Source organism: Candoia aspera, chromosome 2 (genome assembly GCF_035149785.1).
Source record: "Candoia aspera isolate rCanAsp1 chromosome 2, rCanAsp1.hap2, whole genome shotgun sequence".
NCBI lineage: Eukaryota > Metazoa > Chordata > Lepidosauria > Squamata > Boidae > Candoia > Candoia aspera.
The window spans coordinates 220,080,636-220,100,688 of NC_086154.1; positions in this window are offsets into that span (position 1 = coordinate 220,080,636).

Genomic DNA, 20,053 nt, shown 5'->3' on the forward strand with positions numbered 1-20,053 from the left:
TCAGCTATTCATTTACAGTTTTGGAAAAGTGGTAAAGGAACAAGAGGGATGCTTGAGAAAAAGAATCTCACCTAATCACTCAGCTGGACATCAGATTCTGGCCAGATGGTCTGTTTGTATATAGTCCTCTATTTCAGTGTTTCTCAACCTCAGCAACTTTAAGATGTGTAGACTTCAACCCCCAGAATTCCCCAGGCACATATCTTAAAGTTGCTGAGGTTGAGAAACACTGCTTTATTTGAAGGACCATCAAAGAATAGTCATAAATTTGAAGGCCTGGCTAATCTGACTCTGGATTAAAAATAAAGTTTTTTTTTTAAGAAAGGGCAGCAAGCAGAAAGTTTAAAGTTGCCCATCAACAAATAGTCCCACACAAGATTGCATATCTTCTCTGTTAGGTTTATTGCATTTCATTTTAAATTAAAATTGATAAAGTCCCTTGCATCTTCTTGTCTGTTCCTGGCAATCCAACCCATACTTGTCAATTCTACCAAACTATCTGCTGCCCTCCTGTGCTCTCAACGTAACAGGCTTCTTCCTCGGCATTTTCTTGCTGAGCTGGTTCTGCTGCTCTCTCCTGAAATGCATTCCCCACACCCGCAACAGACACCAACTACTCTTCCTGACACACTGACACCCAGGTATGAAAGGCTGCTCCTTTATAGCCAGGACATACACATGATCAGGTAATTCTGCTGTACCAAAGTCCCAGAGCAGACTCACACAGATTGTTCAAAGACCTTTTCCACAGTTTGAGACCAGTCTATAATTGCTCATCTTTGAGTTACAAAATCTATACATCTTTAAAGCAAATGGCTTTCTGTAGTCTGCACATTTCCTTGCTTGCTTTTCGGCCCTAGGCCAGACATACTTGTACCATTGCACATTTTAATACGCATTGTACATATTTTGTATTTAATAATGCATACTTCACCCAGCCAAAATATTCCTTAATGAGTACATAAATGGGCTATGCAGGCCACATTACTAAATTCCCCTAGATATGCTGTTACTTTCAAATAATACAAGGTTTGGTTAAAGGGCTAATACACTGAAGCTGGTTTGGAGTGAATTGCTCTAAAGAAAGGTCCATAACAAGAGGCCCAGAAAAGTTGCTGATTCAAAGCTTTTAAGCAGCAGACTGATACAAAAGTCATGTAGCTGTAATAAGATGAATTGTATTTCTTTTTAACTTGGAATAATTAAGCATATATTTGCATCTTTCATTAAGTGTCTTTTCCTCCTCCTTGTCAGGCTGTCTCGTTCCCCAATAAGACACGGACTCACTTAGATGGGGCTAAGGATTTCCGTTTATTGGGTACAGAGTGCACTCACGCAAACAGACGGGAATGCCGGCATGGTTGCAGGGTACCCCGTATATACCCACGTGGCGGACCTTGCCCCCCTCCACCCCCTATTGTCCCACAAGCTGGATCCGGATCCTTGATGGGCGATCTGGAAGCGATACTGGTCTGTTGATGGGCGATTAGAGTGATGACCGCCGGTTTCCTCTGTCTCCTTTCCTTGTCCGGTGCAGGTGTGTCCCCCGGGGTAATGTGTGGAAGTTCCGGCGATACATTGATGGCTCCTCTGGTCTGGGCAAAGGTGTGCCTCCTTTGTCCTTGTGATTGCTTTTAGTGTTTATGTGTTTAAAGGATTAGGATTATCCCTTCCTCCTTCCTGAAAGGCATGTTCCCCATTGTGATGCATGGATGCCTTGCAACGGGGAACATGACATACTGCCCCCCCAAGAAAACTCTAAGGTGCCGGTTTGTCAGGGTATGCTTCGTGGAAGCGTTTGACAAGCCGCTGTGCTGAGACCTCTCGAGCTTGCACCCACTCAGGGTGGGGGAAATGTTTCCAGCGGACGAGGTACTGTAGGGTGCCACTTAGCCTTCTGGAGTCTAGTACCTCCTTAATTTCAAAATGTTGTTGTCCATCTATCATGATGGGCGGGGCGGGTGGGTTCGTTGTGCCACTTTGAAGAGGTGACTGGTTTCAGTAGGGCACAATGGAACACTGGGTGCATGCGTCTCAAGTTGTGTGGTAGCTCCAACTTGAAAGTCACTGGGTTGATTATTTCTATGATTGGGAATAGACCAATGAATTTGGGTGCCAGTTTCTTCAAGGGCTGTGGAGACTTGATGAACTTAGTGGAGAGGTAGACCCTATCTCCCACTTTGAAGTTTGGCTGCGCCGCCCTGTGGTTGTCCGCGAACCTTTTGTATGTTGCTTGAGCGTCTGAGAGAGCCAGCTGGATGACGGGCCAAACCGTGGCCAGTTGCGCCACCCAGTCATCTGGGGAACAAGGCGGGGTGTCTGGCTGGGGCAGTTCCGGGATCGGAACAAAGTCTCTACCATATACCACCTTGAATGGGGTGTGACCCGTGCTCTGGTGCACTGCATTGTTGTAGGCCACCTTGGCAAAGGGGAGCAGGTCTACCCAGTCGTCCTGTTGGTAATTTATAAATGAGCATAGGAATTTCTCCAGGGTGGAGTTAAGAATCTCCGTAGAGCCATCTGTGTGGGGGTGCCAAGCCGTGGACAGCGCTTGCTTGGTTCCAATTAATTTTAAAAATGCCTTCCAGAATTTGGAAGTGAATTGTGTGCCCCTATCCATCACCAAACAGGAGGGGGCACCATGCAATTTATAGGTGTGATTTAAAAAGAGGCGTGCCAGTTGTTGCGCGGAGGGAATGGAGGCGCAGAGTACAAAGTGTGCCTGTTTGGAGAAATAGTCTTTTACCACCCAGATAACCATTTTTCTCTGGCTGGGTGGCAAATCCACAATAAAGTCCATCGAGATTTCTTCCCAAGGACGGGAGGGGCTTGCTACTGGCTGCAACAGTCCCTGGGGCTTCCCCACTTTTTGTTTGGCCATGGCACATGTGGGGTAAGCAGCGACATATTCCTTTACATCCCTCCTAAGAGTGGGCCACCAGAATTGTCGTCTGACTAGATGCCGTGTTTTTACAAACCCGAAGTGCCCCGCCGTTTTGTCGTCGTGTGAGTGGCTTAAAACATCCGCTCGCAATTGCTCTGGCACATACAAGTTATTCTTTTTCCAAGCCAGACCATTTGTGAAAGATACATTGTGTTGGTTGGCTTGCAACCATGTATCCGTTTTGAGGGCTTGAGTGAACTGTTGTTGCAAGCTAGGTGAAATTGGCATGCATCTCCCTCCCTCTGCGGGTGGCTGCGCTGGGGTGCACTGTGTCCCGGTTTGGCTGTGCGTGATGGCTTGGCAACCCAGCTGTGTGTCGGTCCACACAGTACCTACGATGTCGGATGCCTGACTGGCATCCTGGGGCTGCCTGGAGAGAGCGTTGGCTAGGAAGTTCTTCCTCCCCGGTATGAATTTTAGTTTAAAGTCAAATCGGCTGAAAAACTGCGCCCAGTGAACCTGTTTGGGGCTGCGGCATTTTGGAGTGCTGAGAGCCTCTAGGTCTTTGTGGTCCATCCAGACCTCAAAGGGGCAGGTGGCCCCTTCCAGGAGGTGCCGCCATGCCTCTAGGGTGGCTTTGACGGCGAACGCCTCCTTTTCCCACATGTGCCATCTCCGTTCCGTTTCAGAGAACTTGCGGGAAAGGTACGCGCAGGGCTTCAGCTGATTATCAGAATCCCGCTGAAGCAGGAGTGCCCCAATGGAAAAATCGGAAGCGTCTACTTGTACCACGAAAGGCTTGGTGGGGTCGGGATGTTGTAGTATTGGCTCTGCTGTAAAGAGGCTTTTGACGTGATCAAAAGCCTTTTGACAGTCAGCAGTCCAGTTCAGGAGCGCTCCCAGGTTTCGTGACTTTCATGTGTCTCCCAAGCCCTTTGTTCGGAGTAGGTTGGTTAGAGGCAGCACAATTTCTGCCAGTCCCTGGATAAAACCCCTGTAAAAATTCATAAATCTGAGGAAACTTTGTAGTTGCCTCCTCGTGCGTGGGCGCTCCCATGCCAGGATGGCTTGGACCTTACTTGGGTCCATCTCGATGCCCCTCGCCAAGATTCTGTAACCAAGGTAGTCTATTTTTGATTTGTGAAACTCGCACTTAGAGAGCTTGGCAAATAGCTCTGCTTTGCGGAGTTTCCTGAGCACTTGCTTAACCAAGCGTTCGTGCTCCTCTTCTGTTTCTGAGTATATTAGCACATCGTCTAAGTAGACAAGGACCCCCTTGAACAAGTGGCCATGTAAGACCTCATTAATCAGTTGCATAAATACCCCTGGTGCCCCCGCCAGACCAAGTGGTAATACCTTATATTGAAACGACCCCAGGGAGCAATTGAAAGCCGTCTTCCACTCAACCCCTCCTGTATCCGTATGCGGAAATAGGCCTCCCACAAGTCCAGTTTGGAAAATATTTTGCCCTTAGAGAGGTGTGTTAGGATGTCCTTGATGAGGGGTAAGGGGTATTTGTTTGATATGGATGCGGCATTCAAGCTGCGGTAGTCCATACAGAGCCTCAATGTCCCATCCTTTTTTTTCCCTGAAAAGGACTGGGGGTCCAACCGGTGAGTTAGCGGGCTCAATGAAGCCACATGCTAAGTTCTTGTCCATGAATTCCCGCAATGCTGCCAGCTCCTTCTGGGTCATCGCATAAATTTTGGGCTTTGGTAAGGGTGTATTGGGAACCAGTTCTATTGCGCAGTCCATCTTTCTGTGGGGGGGGGGGTTGTCTGCCTCTTTCTCCCTGAACACATCCACGAACTCCGCATACCTGTCTGGCAAGCCTGCCAGGGCCGCTGCTTCCAGATCCGTTGTTGTGGACGCCGCCCTCCCCACCGCAGCACGGGGGACCTGATCCCCTGTAGGCGCTTGGTAGGAGCCGTCTGGGAAGGTGATTGTCCTGGTCTCCCAATTGATGTGTGGGTTCTGTCGCACCAACCACGGGATACCAAGGATTATTAAGGGTTGGCCCACCGGTGCCATGATAAATTGCAGACTTTCCCGGTGGCTGCCGAGCTGCAGCGCCACTTCGTCGGTGTATTGGGTGACCGCGCCCCCTCCCGCCGCTGATCCATCCAATTGGGTAAACACTATATGGTGCTGAAGTGGATAGCAGCGGAGCTTTAAATCAGCCGCCAGGTCCGGGTGCATTAGGCACCTGGAGCAGCCTGAGTCGATTAGAGCCCAAATTTTGACGGACTTCAGCTGTGACTTTAGTTCAACCTTGACATACAAGGTGGGGCAGTTTGCACTCACCCAGCTGTTGCTGCGCCCTTCTTGCTCTTTCACCTGCCCTCTGGAGCTTCTTAGGGCAGGTGGTTGGCGTTTCCCGCCGGCTCGTCGTCGTCGCTCTCTGACTCTTCAATGGGGTAGGGTAGAGCTTTCAGTCTGACTTCCCTGGTAGCCGCTGGCATCTTTTTGGGCAGTGTTGGTGGTTTACCCGGTGGTTTCCTCGGTCTGCTGTTGTTTGTTTTTGTGTTCAGTCAGGATGCGGCTTTGTGCCCCTCCTTCCTGCAATGGAGGCACTGCCCCTTGGTGAACCGCTGCTCCCTCTCCTCCCTCCAGGATTGGGGTGCTGGTCTCGCCAGTCCGGCTGCGGCTCGGGGTCCTCTTGTCGTCGTTTGCAGGGCTGTCCGCTTTGCTTGCAGGAAGGTTTCTTGGGCATTTTCCGCCTTGCCGGCTAGCCGTATCCACTCAATGAGAGTGTTTGGGTCATCCCTGCATAACGCCCACCTCAAGACGTTCAAGTCCAGACCTTCCTTGGAACACTCGATCAGGGTTGATTGTGACCAGTCCTACACCTTTCCAGCCAGGGCTTGGAATTCCATGGCATAGTCTGCCACAGAACGTTGCCCCTGGCTGATTCCCCTTAGGGCTCTTTTTGCTCTGTCCTTCTCAAGGGGATCTCTAAAATGTAGGTCGAGCACCCATATGAACTCGTCAACGTGATCGAGTTCTGGAGCATCTGCTTGGCATAGCTGTATGTACCAATCAGCTGCCCTTCCTCGTAGTTTGTTTGCTATGGCATTGATTTTGCCTTTTTCGGATCGGAAATATGGTCCATATTCCTCCATGTAATTTTTTGTGTTTGTGATGAAGAATGACAGCATGGTCGGGTCTCCGTTGAACTTGACCCCGAGGTCTTTGACTCCCACTCCCGGTGGGCTCCACCTCACCTCTGAGCATCTTGGCACCTCCCGGGCTGCTGGGGTTCTCCATTCTCTCTGTGGGGATTCCCTCGGCCGGGTTCTGGGTGGTGTTGCTCCCATCTCATGCCAGCTCCAACCTCGACCCAGACGTCACGTTTCTGGGATGGGGGGGGGGAGAGGAGCTCCTGTTCGGCTCGGCATGAAGACCTCTGCCTGGTTCCGCGTCCTCTTCTTGCCACCTCCGTCCCTGCCCCAGATGTCTCATCTTGGAGGTTGGGGGGGGGGGGTGATGTGCCTCTGGAGCCTGGTTCGGCTCACCTCTCCCTCGGGCTTCCGACCCGATCGCCAACCTCAGGAGCAGCTGTGTCATGTTAATCGTTACAATGTTCTGAATACATCGTAACGTTTCGCATGTCACTTTCCTGATACGTTTTTGCAGAGTGGGGATTTCCAGCCGTGCCAGGCTGTAATCTCCTTACTGTAACTGTGGAATGTATGTTTGGGTTATGGAATGTCTTCAAGGTTACTTTCTCAGGCCGATATGGGCAACCGTTGCTAACACCTGGGAGGGGGTGGTTGCTAAGCGGGAGCGAGGGCGGAACCGGGTTTGAGGCGAGGGTTTTTAGTTTGTATTTGGCGCGCTTTTGCTCATTCTCAGCTTTCTTTGTATTTGCACACTATTCTTTCAATAAATCAGTTTTCATTAAGAACCCACTTGTGAGGCTGAGTATGTCAGAATAGGCAACCATTACATAAAGCTGAGAATCTAAAACTCTTACCACTAACCTCCTTCCAGTGTTACTGTGAGGAAATAAAGTTATGATGACTGAACCTACTTCCCACTCGGGAGAGAGTGAGGATTCCAGCATGGGGGAAACGGATTCCATGAGGCAAAGAAGGGAAAGGACCCTCACGCCGGAGTTGGAGGAGCTGTCGGAGTCCTCAGATGCCAGATCAGCTACTGCGAAAGTGGTAAAGTCCAAGGTGGTCAGAAAGGATGAGGGAGCCCGGTCCGGAACGCCCCAGGCACCTGGGAAGCCAAGGTATCCGCTGTCCCCAGATGTGGCCATAAGGGTGAGGAGTGGGTCGGACGTCTCCGAGGCCAGTGAGAAATCACAGAGATTGGAAGCCTGGGTAAAGTCTCTAGAAGACATGATGGCAAGGATGTCATTTGCGAGGGGCAGCCAGGATAGAGGAAGAAGGGAATATCGCTACAGACGGTCATCTCCATCTGTTTCTCCCTCCTCCCTCCCAAGTGTGAGGAGGAAAGACCGGAGGAGGTACTGGGGGGGATCGCCACTGTGCAGTCACCGGCGGGCGTCCCCACCGCCTCCGCGGCGGGCTGAGGATGCAGGGAGGGGACGAAGCAGGGATCGGAAGAAAAGTCCCAAAGTCGGAGTTGTGAGTCCCCCCCCCCTCGGGAGAAGAGATCTCCAGAACCCAGGAGGAGGGCCAGGGGGAAAGAGAGGAAGAGCAGCCCACAAAGAGCCAGGTATAAGGATTTCAATGTCAAGTTTGATGGGGATCCCACAAAACTGTCATTCTTCCTGACTAATGCGAAAAGCTATATGGAGGAGTTTGGCAGGCTGTTTCCTTTGGAAAGGGCAAAGATAAACGCTGTAGCTACCCAACTGGAAGGGAAGGCAGCTGACTGGTTTGTCCAATTAACCGGAATGGATGCCCTGGAGTTGGATGATTTCAGAGACTTTCTGTGGGCACTAAAAATGCACTTTGCTGACCTGTTAGCAAAAGAAAAAGCTAAAGTGGCTCTGAGGGAACTGATCCAAGGATCAAAGTCCGTGGCAGATTATGCCCTAGAATTCCAAGCCCTAGCGGCCAAGGTGGATGATTGGTCACCAACCACTCTAATAGAAATGTTCAAAGACGGAATGAGACCCGACTTACTGAGATGGGCATTGGGAAGGGCAGATCCACTCACCCTATATGACTGGATTCAACTAGCGGCGAATGTCGAGCAAGCCCAGGCTAGGTTCGCACAAACCAAGAGGGGTCCTAAGCAAATGGCCATGACGAGGACAGCGAAGCCACCGGCCACCACTGGCAGAGCGGGACGTACGGCTTGGCAGGAGGAGAGGGAGAGCCATTTTGCGAAAGGGCAATGCCTGCGATGTGGGAAGGAAGGGCACCGAGCAGCAGCGTGCCCACAGAGGAAGACCGAGGAGCGTCCGGCAAAGCCGTCAGGGAAATCCCCCTCCATGCCCAGGAAGATGAAGGCAGTGATGGCTGAAACCGAGGCTGAGAACGTTCCTTTCTATGGGGATGAGGGGGAACTTGAGCCGTCTCAGCCGGCGGGAAACGCCAGCCACCTGCTCTAAGAAGTGCCACTGGGCAGGTGGTAGAGGAGGGGCACGACCACGCTTCGGTGAGTGGAAACTTCCCTACCCTGACCGTGAAGGTAAAATTGGGGTCACGGACACAGACTGTGGAATTGTGGGTGATGGTAGATTCGGGGTGCTCACGGTGTTTAATGCATCCTGACGTGGTAGCTGCATTAGAGTTACCCACGTTCCCTTTGAAACGGCCCATGATCTTCACCCAAATGGATGGATCTACGGCGGGGGGGAAACCGGTGACTCACTCCACAGGGATGGTGGCATTGCAAATGGGTAGCCACTGGGAGAAACTGCCTTTTGTGGTAGCGCCTGTGGGGGGTCCATTTGTCATTTTGGGGATGCCCTGGTTTGTTCAGCAAAACCCACACATAAATTGGGTGCACAGGACTGTGACTTTTGCGGATGGATTCTACCAAGCACCTGTGGGGGATGAATTGGACAACAGCGAGGTGGGGAGGGTGGCAGCAACAACTCCGCATCTCCTTACTGGTCCGCTAGACGGACTGCCGGAGCAATACCAAGACTTTGCAGATGTGTTTGGCGAAAAGGAGGCGGATCAGCTACCACCATACCACAAAACTGAGTGTGCCATAGACTTTATCCCTAATGCAAAGTTGCCTAAGGCAAAAATTTATGCTATGACCCAGAAGGAACTGGCAATGTTAAGAGAGTTTATCGATAAAAATCTAGCCAGGGGTTTTATCAAACCAGCCAGTTCCCCAGTGGGTGCTCCTGTTCTATTCAGACCAAAGAAAGATGGGACTTTGAGGTTATGTATGGATTTCCGTGGATTGAATGCAGTCTCAATATTAAATAAATATCCCGTCCTGTTGATCAAAGACATGTTATCACATCTGGCGAAGGGGAAAATATTCTCCAGGTTGGACCTGAGGGAGGGATATTTCCGCATTCATATACGGGAGGGGGATGAATGGAAAACTGCTTTCAATTGTCCTCTGGGCTCTTTCCAGTATAAAGTGTTACCTTTTGGGCTGGTGGGAGCGCCAGGAGTTTTTATGCAACTGATCAATGAGGTCTTGCATGACCATTTATTCAAAGGGGTCTTGGTATATTTGGATGATGTGTTAATCTATACTGAAACAATAGAGGAACATAAAGAACTGGTCAGGCAGGTGCTCAGCAAGCTTAGGAAGGCTGAACTGTATGCTAAACTGTCCAAATGTGCTTTTCATAAATCTCAAATTGACTATTTGGGCTATAGAATTTCTGACAAGTGTATTGAAATGGATCCAGCCAAGATTGAAGCCATTCTGGCATGGGACGCACCACGCACACGGAGGCAGGTCCAAAGTTTCCTCGGCTTTGCGAACTATTATCAGTCATTTATCGAGGGGTTCGCAGAGATAGCGTTGCCCCTCACTGATTTGCTGAAAACTAAGGGGCAAGGGGACACACGGAGATCAAAAAATCCGGGGGCATTACTGAAATGGATGCCTGCATGCCAGGTGGCTTTTGACAAGCTTAAGAAACTATTCACAGCAGAACCCATTTTGCAGCATCCAGAGCCTAACAAACCATTTGTGGTGCAAGTGGATGCCTCTGATTTCTCCAATGGAGCACTCCTGCTACAGGCAGATGACTCGGGGTGTTTGAAGCCTTGTGCTTATCTCTCCTGTAAATTCTCTGAGACTGAAAGGCGGTGGCACGTTTGGGAGAAAGAGGTTTTTGCTGTTAAAGCTGCTTTAGACACTTGGCACCATTTGTTGGAGGGGGCTACCCACCCTTTCGAGGTTTGGACTGACCACAAAAACCTCGAAGCACTCAGCGCACCTCGTAAGCTCAACCCAAAGCAAATCAGATGGGCTCAATTCTTCAGCCGTTTTGATTTCAAGTTAAAATTTATCCCGGGGAGAAGGAACTTTCTGGCTGATGCACTTTCCCGCAGACCCCAAGATTCCAGCACTGTACCTGATATAGTAGGTACACTGTGGACGGACCCACAGTTGAGTCTGGCAGCGGTGACCCGCAGCCAGACTTGCGCGCAACAGCCAGACGCTTCAATTTCACCCCGTCTGGGACGCTTGCCAGTTCCCTCAGACTTGCAACAACAGTTTCTTTCCCAATTGAAATCTGACACTTGGTTGCAAGTAAATTTACACACTGTTACTTTTTACCGTGATTTTGCTTGGAAAAACTATTGTCTCTATGTGCCTGATGCTTTGCGCAAAGACATTTTACTCCGTTGCCATGATGACAAACTCGCTGGGCATTTTGGGTTTGTGAAAACACTCCACTTGGTTAGACGCCAATTCTGGTGGCCAACACTAAGGCGGGATGTTAAGGAGTATATTGCTTCCTGCCCTGTATGTGCTGGCTCCAAACGAAAGGTTGGCAAGCCCCAAGGGTTGCTCCAACCAGTAGCCAGTCCCTCTCACCCCTGGGAGGAGATCTCTATGGATTTTATTGTGGATTTACCTCCAAGCCAGAGGAAGACTGTGATTTGGGTTGTGAAGGACTTTTTCTCGAAACAAGCCCATTTCATTCCATGCGCTTCCATTCCCTCAGCCCAACAACTTCCCTGCCTCTTCTTTGTACACGTGTATGGGCTCCCCGGGAGCCCCTCCTGTTTGGTGACTGACAGAGGCACACAATTTACTTCCCAGTTTTGGTGGGCTTTTATGAAATTGGTGGGCACCAAGCAAGCGCTCTCCACTGCGTCACATCCTGAGACTGACGGATCTACAGAGGGACTTAATTCCACACTGGAGCAATATCTGTGTGCTTTTGTGAACTATCAGCAGGATAATTGGTCGATCTCCTGCCATTTGCTGAGGTTGCCTACAACAATGCAGTGCATCAGACCACTGGTCAGGTGCCATTTCACACTGTCTTTGGTCGGGATTTTGTGCCCATCCCAGAGCTGCCACAACCAACATCTCCTCCTTCTTCCCCTGCAGACTGGGCAGCACATCTGGGAGACTCATGGCCTAAAATCAAACAAGCTCTCGCCGATGCCCAGGCTGCTTACAAACGCCATGCTGACACCAAACGGGCGCCTCAGCCACCCTTTAAAGTTGGGGATAAAGTTTACCTCTCCACAAGGTTTATTAAATCACCCCAACCATCTAAGAAGTTGGCACCAAAATTCGTGGGCCCCTTCCCTATTGTGGCTCAAATTAATCCTGTTACTTTTAAGTTAGATTTGCCTCATAATCTTAAACGTTTACATCCTGTTTTTCATTGCAGCTTGCTCAAACCCTTCCACCAATCAGATCACCGGCACCCGCAACCCTCACTACCTCCTCCCATTATGATTGATGGCCAGCAACACTTCGAAGTCCAGGAGATTCTGGATTCTCGACACCTTCGTTCTATTTTGCAATACCTGATCTGGTGGAAACATTTCCCTCATCCTGAGTGGGTTGCTGCCTGCGATGTTCACTCCCCTCTTCTAGTTACCCGTTTCCATTCTGCCTATCCTGCTAAGCCTGCTCCTTAATTTCGCATTTTTTTAAGGGGGGCGGTATGTCATGTTCATCGTTCCAATGTTCTGAATACACCGTAACATTTCGCATGTCACTTTCCTGATACGTGTTTGCAGAGTGGGGATTTCCAGCCATGCCAGGCTGTAATCTCCTTACTGTAACTGTGGAATGTATGTTTGGGTTATGGAATGTCTTCAAGGTTACTTTCTCAGGCCGACGTGGGCAACCGTTGCTAACACCTGGGAGGGGGTGGTTGCTAAGCGGGAGCGAGGGCGGAACCGGGTTTGAGGCGAGGGTTTTTAGTTTGTATTTGGCACGCTTTTGCTCATTCTCAGCTTTCTTTGTATTTGCACACTATTCTTTCAATAAATCAGTTTTCATTAAGAACCCACTTGTGAGGCTGAGTATGTCAGAATAGGCAACCATTACACTGTTCTATCGACTCCAGCCTCGATTCCACTGTGCTGAGCCACTCATCAGCTTGGGAGCCATCCGCGGGCCATCCGCTCCGCCGCCTTCCCTCAGCTCCTGGGGTTGTCATGAATCGCTGTTCTCTCGCCTCTTTTGATGGCCCAAACGCTCCGGGCAGGGATCCCGCCATCTCGTCCAGGGTGACCCACTCGCCTTGTGACTCTCTGGTGGCTTTGAGAGTCCCGCTCCTCCCAGTCTCCTCCTCCGAGCTCAATCCTGAACCTACCCAGACTTCGTGGTGTTGGGGTGTATGGGTCTTGCCGATCGCTCGTTCTGTGGAGCCAGGTGACCTGTCACCGGTCCTTGGGTCGCCGCCGCTCTGTCGGTTGATTCTGTCCATCGCCAACTCGGGTCCCTCACAGATGAGATCTGGATTGGTGCTGGTGGAAAATTTTTTTTTCGATTCCCGTCTTTATGTCAGGCTGCCTCGTTCCCCAATAAGACACAGACTCACTTAGGTGGGGCTAAGGATTTCCATTTATTGGGTACAGAGTGCACACATGCAAAAAGACAGGAATGCAGGCGTGGTTGCGGGGTACCCCGTATATACCCGTGTGGTGGACCTTGTCCCCCTCCACCCCCCATTGTCCCACAAGCTGGATCCGGATCCTTGATGGGTGATCTGGAAGCGATACTGGTCTGTTGATGGGCGATTACAGTGATCACCACTGGTTTCCTCTGTCTCCTTTCCTTGTCCGGTGCAGGTGTGTCCCCTGGGGTAATGTGTGGAAGTTCCGGCGATATGTTGATGGCTCCTCTGATCCAGGCAAAGGTGTGCCTCCTTTGTCCTTGTGATTGCTTTTAGTGTTTAAGTGTTTAAAGGATTAGGATTATCCCTTCCTCCTTCCTGAAAGGCATGTTCCCCATTGTGATGCATGGATGCCTTGCAACGGGGAACATGACACTCCTTTTGGTGATTCAACTGCTCATTTCTGGCAATCCACAACTAGCCAATTGAATTATACTGGTTGCTTACCATGTATTCACAACCACCAGGTGGTGAGATTTAAGAGTTATCCATGCTACAACATGTAAATTAACCTCAAGCTCTGTTACCATCAATCTGTCATCCAGGTTAGCAGAAGAACATACAAGATTAAAGATTTAGGAACAATACAAAGGGCAAACCGATGACCGAGCTATGGGAAATGTTTGCTGTATGTGCTCTTTGAACCAATTCAATGAACTATTTCCTAAGCCTATAAAGCCACATGCAGATAGCAAGGAAAGAAACAAAAATGGCAAAAAATAATTGAAGGGATTATTTTCAGTGAGTAGTTCGTCCTGTTCTCTGAGATACCCAGAACAGAGATCACAACTCTGATTCAGAATAGCCTATTCCTATAAAATACTGCATTCTCACCACTCTCACTGCAGGGCACAAAATAGTCTCTAAGACAACATTCATATAATGGTTTCCTTTTAAAAGTGTCACAAAAGGATTCTGAACTTTGCTTAAATGTGGGACTGTAACCTCAAGCAAAGTATCATGTTTCACAAGTGTAAGTATTCGCAAGAACGAATACTTCACAATTCTATACCCCCTAATTTTATAATAGCTCCCAATTAGGAAATCACCTTTTAATGCCACTCATTCATTTTTATAAACATCAATTAATAACACATTCACTGAGAGGGAGAATGAGGCAGACTGTAAAAGCACTGTGTAGATTAACAGGCCAATCCAATTAGTCACTGTGTTAATAAAGTGATCATCGGTTCTGGGTGTGGAAGGCTAATCATATCAGTACACTGTGATAATTATAACCTTTTAGTAGCTGATTGGTGTTGGATCAGGTAGGGGCAACTTGTGGACACATTCAGGTCTCGGCTTCAGTGGAATCTCTTTTATTTTCCACTGAGAATCAGCAATTACTTGATTTACCCAAGGATTTCAGGAGCAAGCCACTTGGAACCAGTTTCAAGGTTTAGGGGGTTAAATGATTCAGAGTAGGATAGCATCTGAAGGGTTATGCTCATAACTGGAGTATGTATTTGATTCATAAGTGTACCTTACCTTTCTTTTGCCATGATTTGATATATTTCCTGTTTTTGACCCTGCCTCTATATTCCTTGATTTTTCAAGAATGACTTTTGATATGTTACCACAACATCCTTGGATGTTCTAACTGTGCTGGGCTTTCAGTTGAACCTACAGCTGTGCTACATAAGATGTAGTATGTCCCTTGGAAAGGACAAGAAAAGATTAGCTTTCCTTTATACCTCCTGATATTCTTTGATTTTGTAGGGTGTGGATTAGCCCTGTAGCAAGTTATTTCCTCTCTGTTCAAGTAATATCTGGATCTGTTCCTGAGAATAGGCTGGAATGCAGCCCATTCCAAGTAAGGAAAAGAAAGGGAGTAATCGTTACAGCCTATAAAGGTAAAGTGGTTTGAGTAGTTATACAGCAGCCATCTGGATTTAGGAATGAATAATGCCTGGATTGTGATACTGGCTCTTGTTTCATAGATATGTATGCTCTGTCCCTGATATTTTCATCCTATTCTTAGCATTTATAAAGACAACACTTTCTCCAAGCATTACATGTGACAAGTCTTTCAGTTGTTATTTCTATATTATTTCCTATACCAAATGAAGAAGAGACTGAATGCATACTTTAGGATCTACCTTAAGTGCCACAGGAGGATTACATTATGTGTTGCATATAAACATTGTATGCAATCACCCATACAAATTAGGACATAGCTATTTCGGCAGGTTTTCCTCAACTCCAATTCTACTCTATCCCTTCCTTGATTTTATTGCCAGATAGACTTAAATGAATTATACAAGTTGGCCCACAGGTCAACAATCTTTCCCACTACAAACACCATTAAATATCTGTCTGATCCTGAAATTTCATAGAAGCTCACATGAGAATGCTGAAATTTCAGGAATATCAACATTCTTGTCTAAAATCTCATGTTATTTGGTAATCTACTGAGATTTTGCCATTCATTTTGTTTAATTTCTAATTTAATTTTGGGGAGCCCAGGGAATTATTATAGGCAACTTGGTCAGGGCAAGCCACATGAGCTAAACCATGTCTTTTATATCCTGTACACATCCTGGTTAGATCCAATAAAGCATTTTTTTAACCTGAATAGCTTTAAAGAGAAGTACTCTAATTCAGGAGTAGTGATCTCCAGGTGTATTGGAATTCAACTGTCATGAGCCTCAGAAAACGCAACCGCTACTTGAGGATTATGGAAGCTGTCATCCCAGGTATCTGGACAGCATCAAAGTTCTTATCCTTAAATCATTATCTTAAAAACATAAATATGTAAGGCAATTCAACTAGACACATTCATAAAACCTAGTATGTTTCTGAGCCGGATAACTACAGTAGAAAGTCATAAAACAATTGTTTTATTGTAAGCAGTGGCTTTAAAAAAAAATCTGGGATCTCAGAAGGCAAAAAATCCTTTCTTTGCAACTTTTTCTGATGGCATTGGTAAATTTAATTCAGGAGAAATCCCTAGGTAGTGAATTTATCTATAGTTATTCAGCATGGCAACTGGTGGAACAGCTTTTTCACCTCTCCACTCCCTGTAAATTATTTCTGTAAAAACTAAATCAAGCCATACTTTGTGTAAATATACACTGTAAATTTTATGGAATCTCTCCACATTTACAGGGATGTAAATAATAGAAGAATGTGTGCCCAAATAGCTAATCTATTTTGCTGGGCTACTGGACACTGTAATTATCCATATGTATAAGGAAGCTTTCTGATCAATAAGCAGTGTTGCCTTCCTGTTTCTTTTCTTTTCTTTTCTTTTTTCTCCCCTCCCCTCTCTGAATTCTGTTCAGCATCTTTATCACTAGCACAAAAATAAAACCATGAATCAAGACGGTCTGATCAGCATTGACCATTTAAATCAAATTGTTCAGCAATTGGCTATACTGAGTCACTCAAATGAAAAACTGGATCAGTCAGGCAAAAAGGTATTATTTATAGCCTCATTTGTTTGTTTGAGGTTATGCATACAAAAATTAGTAACCTCTAGATGCAAAACTGAGGCTCATTTCACAGCATTGGCTGGGGAAAGGTGTAGTTACTACATGAAGTGATGGATTTCTTATGTTCCTGAAGCAGGTGTGTCATTATCTAGGTGGCACAGTTAATGTTAGACTGTTTTTGTATGTTGGGCTTGATGACCCTTAGGCCAATCTTCACCAACTCTTATTTAAATATAAAATCTTTCTGTATATATCATATGAACTATTTCCTTTTATTGGGTGAAGGAGTGGGGATAATTTTTACCCTCACTTCTAGAATTAGTATAGTTGTTTTAACAAAGATTTGAAGTTCTTAGTCCTTTGAGCGCATCTCATATTTGGTTGTTTTCATGTTTCATCTCTAAAATGAAGTCCTTTTCCTGCAGAACCTTGGTGGTATAATCTTGGCTTGGGAGGCCACAAGTGAGATACATTTAGCCTGTAACAATGGTTTTCCCATCCCTGGTTTGGCCTCTGAATTAACAGGATGGTGGAGCTGCAACAGAAAATATATAAAACTTCCAGTCTTGTTCCCAAAAATATATTTTGAGCATGAATGTAAGGATGCAGGGCACAATGTGATTTTATATGTTTTTAAAGTATATAACACTCTAGTTCCCTAGCTAGATAAACCTTAAATAAGAAGTGAGGAAATAAACTTCATACCCTATGGTAATGAACATTTCTTAGATACTCAACTGCTACTCAATTATAATGGTAGCCATAAGCGATTGACAAAGGAACATCAATTCTGATGACAGTTTAGCTATCTTGTATTACCCAAATTCAAAAACCTTCACTGAACAGGACTTAAGCGAAAACAGAGAATAAAATGCAAAATAGTGTTATGGTTTTCTCCCGGGGGGGGGGGGGAATCATCCTAAATGAAACCAAAACAAGACAGCTGATTTTGAGATGGCAGAAATGGCTAGGAAATGGTCCTTTTCAATTTAGTTCAACCCTACTAATAAAAGCTTTATCCTTCATGAATTTGCCTAATTGCCTTTTAAAATCTATTAAGTTGGCAGCCCTCACCAAGTAGGTAGCAGTAAACTGCATAATTTAACTATGTGCTGGTTTTAAATGTACTTAATTTCCCACCATTCAGCATCATTGGATGAGCTTGGATTCTAATGTCATGAGAGGGAGAAAAAAATGATCTGCTCTTTTTTTATTTTAATTTCCTTTATTTTATTAACCTTCACCATCTTATTTGTCACACTTCTTTAAATTATGCTGGCTGGGGAATTCTGGGAGTTGGTCCACCCATCTTAAACTTACCAAGGTTGTCTTAAACTGATAATATCACTGCATCTTGACACCACCATGCAAGTTAAGATAAATTGTAGAGGAGAATTAAGTGAACCCATCCCCATTTTAAAAGGTGCAAAACAAGGCTGTATTCTTGGGGAACATCCTTGGTTAACTTTAGCTTATTAGATAGGTTTGAGCCTTCCTTAAGAAGACAAATCAATCTCAGTTTGTCTTATTGTGATTTTTCCTTCTCTTCATTAACTGTTCTCATCCTTTTACATCCATTAACTGTTCTCATCCCATCATTTGGATGGCATGTGATATGCTTTACAGCTGAATCAAGATAGTTAACTAAGTTCTTAACTCACTGGAGTCCACTTATTCAGAGACACTCTGCAAAGAATTACATTTTTAACTAGATCATTTTTAAATTATTTATTTATTTTAAAAATTTGTATTGTCACCCAAATTGGGAAGCTGGGTAATCTCCGTAAAGAGATTAAAAAACAAACAAACACAATAATATAGTTCATAAGATCAATTTGTGGTCTTTAAAAATGTTGATTGATATGGGTATGGAAGGGATACACTGTATTTAAGGCTGGAAAAATAAGAAGCTGGTGAAATTGAACTGGATTTTTAATCCATGTTTAGTTTTAAGGCCTCTGAAGATAGTCATTATTCCTGAAAATGCAATGTATTAGTTGACCATATCGCTGCAAGATATGAAATTATTCTGAAAAGCTAGTTTTAGGCTTTTTTTTTAAAAAAAAAATGGTTTCTAGCTTCTATCAAAAGTCCCTGTTCACAGCTAGTTCATTGTCAGTTGTAATATATAGTGAAAACTAGAAGGAGGAATGGCCTAATTAGGTCCCCAAAGTGTGTATATAATACTTGCATCCTGTTAATCTAATAAAAGCTCTTACCTTCAAGCTTTTGTCATAGATTTATGTCTAACAGGTAAAGTTGAAGCTTCCAGGATAATGAATTATTAAACACCCACAGCTCATAAATTTAGCTTTCATGCAAACCTACTTAAAATAAGAAGTCCAAGTATTCCAAATTAAACTGCACTTATTATATGATTGTGTTGGCTATAACTTTAAAGTAAGGGTTACATTCATTATTGGGGACTTATGAAAATGTCTTACTTTATTGATGTAGTTACTAGCTTGGCCATAACTTACCCACTGAAGAACTTTTCCTTTAAAAATTATTTGGAGTAATCCATCAATGGCTTCATGAATGTTAGTTTCAGAAAACATACGGTGTAATCCTGCATAGGTTTTCTCAGTAGGACTTATTGCTGTGCAAGGGTTAGAAAACAGCTATCAATTAAATTATTCTCAGCTAATTTATGGCAGTTTAGTCATTATCTGATCCTCTCTTTAACACACACATATACACATTACCAAAAGAGAACAGCCCCTTTCTGTAATAATTAACAGGAGTGATTTGCAGGCCTTAATGATTTTCAACACAACTTCTTGAACTTGGATTTGGGAGTTTAGAGTGTACTACTGTAAACTAATTAAAATATATTTGTAACCTTGCCTATAATAAAATGTTTTGAATAGGAAGAACTCTGCTAAAATGCAATTACCTAAAAAATATTCTAGTCTTGAAAAGTCAAAAATAGAAGCAAGTACTGGGTAAGTTCTTCAGCAAAGGATCATTACCTCGTTGTGGTGCTGGAGCTTGAGCACCTCAATGACGCCATGAGCTAAACCATGAAGGGCCATCCAAGACAGGAAGGTCATGACAGAGAGGTCAGACTAAATGTGATCCCTGGGGAAAGTAATGGAAACCCACCCCAGTATTCTTGCTGTGAAAACTAAATGGATCAGTACAACCAGAGATATGTCGGTATACCATCAGAAGATGAGACTCCCAGGTCGGAAGATGGTCAAAATGCTACTGGGGAGGAACAGAGGATGAGTTCAACTAGCCCCAGACGTGATGACACAGCTAGCTCAAAGCCGAAAGGATGGCTGGCGGCCGACGGTGCTGGTGGTGAAGGGCGAATCCGACGTTCTAAGGATCAACACACCATTGGAACCTGGAATGTAAGATCTATGAGCCAGGGCAAATTGGATGTGGTTATTGGTGAGATGTCAAGATTAAAGATAGACATTTTGGGTGTCAGTGAACTGAAATGGACTGGAATGGGCCACTTCACATCAGATGACCACCAGATTTACTACTGTGGACAAGAGGACCAGAGAAGAAATGGAGTAGCCTTCATAATTAATAGTAAAGTGGCTAAAGCAGTGCTTGGATACAATCCAAAAAAATGACAGAATGATCTCAATTTGAATTCAGGGCAAGCCATCTAACATCAAGGTGATCCAAATATACTCCCCAACCACAGATGCTGAAGAAGATAAGTAGAGCAGTTCTATGAGGATCTGCAGCACCTACTGGATAACACGCCTAAAAGAGATG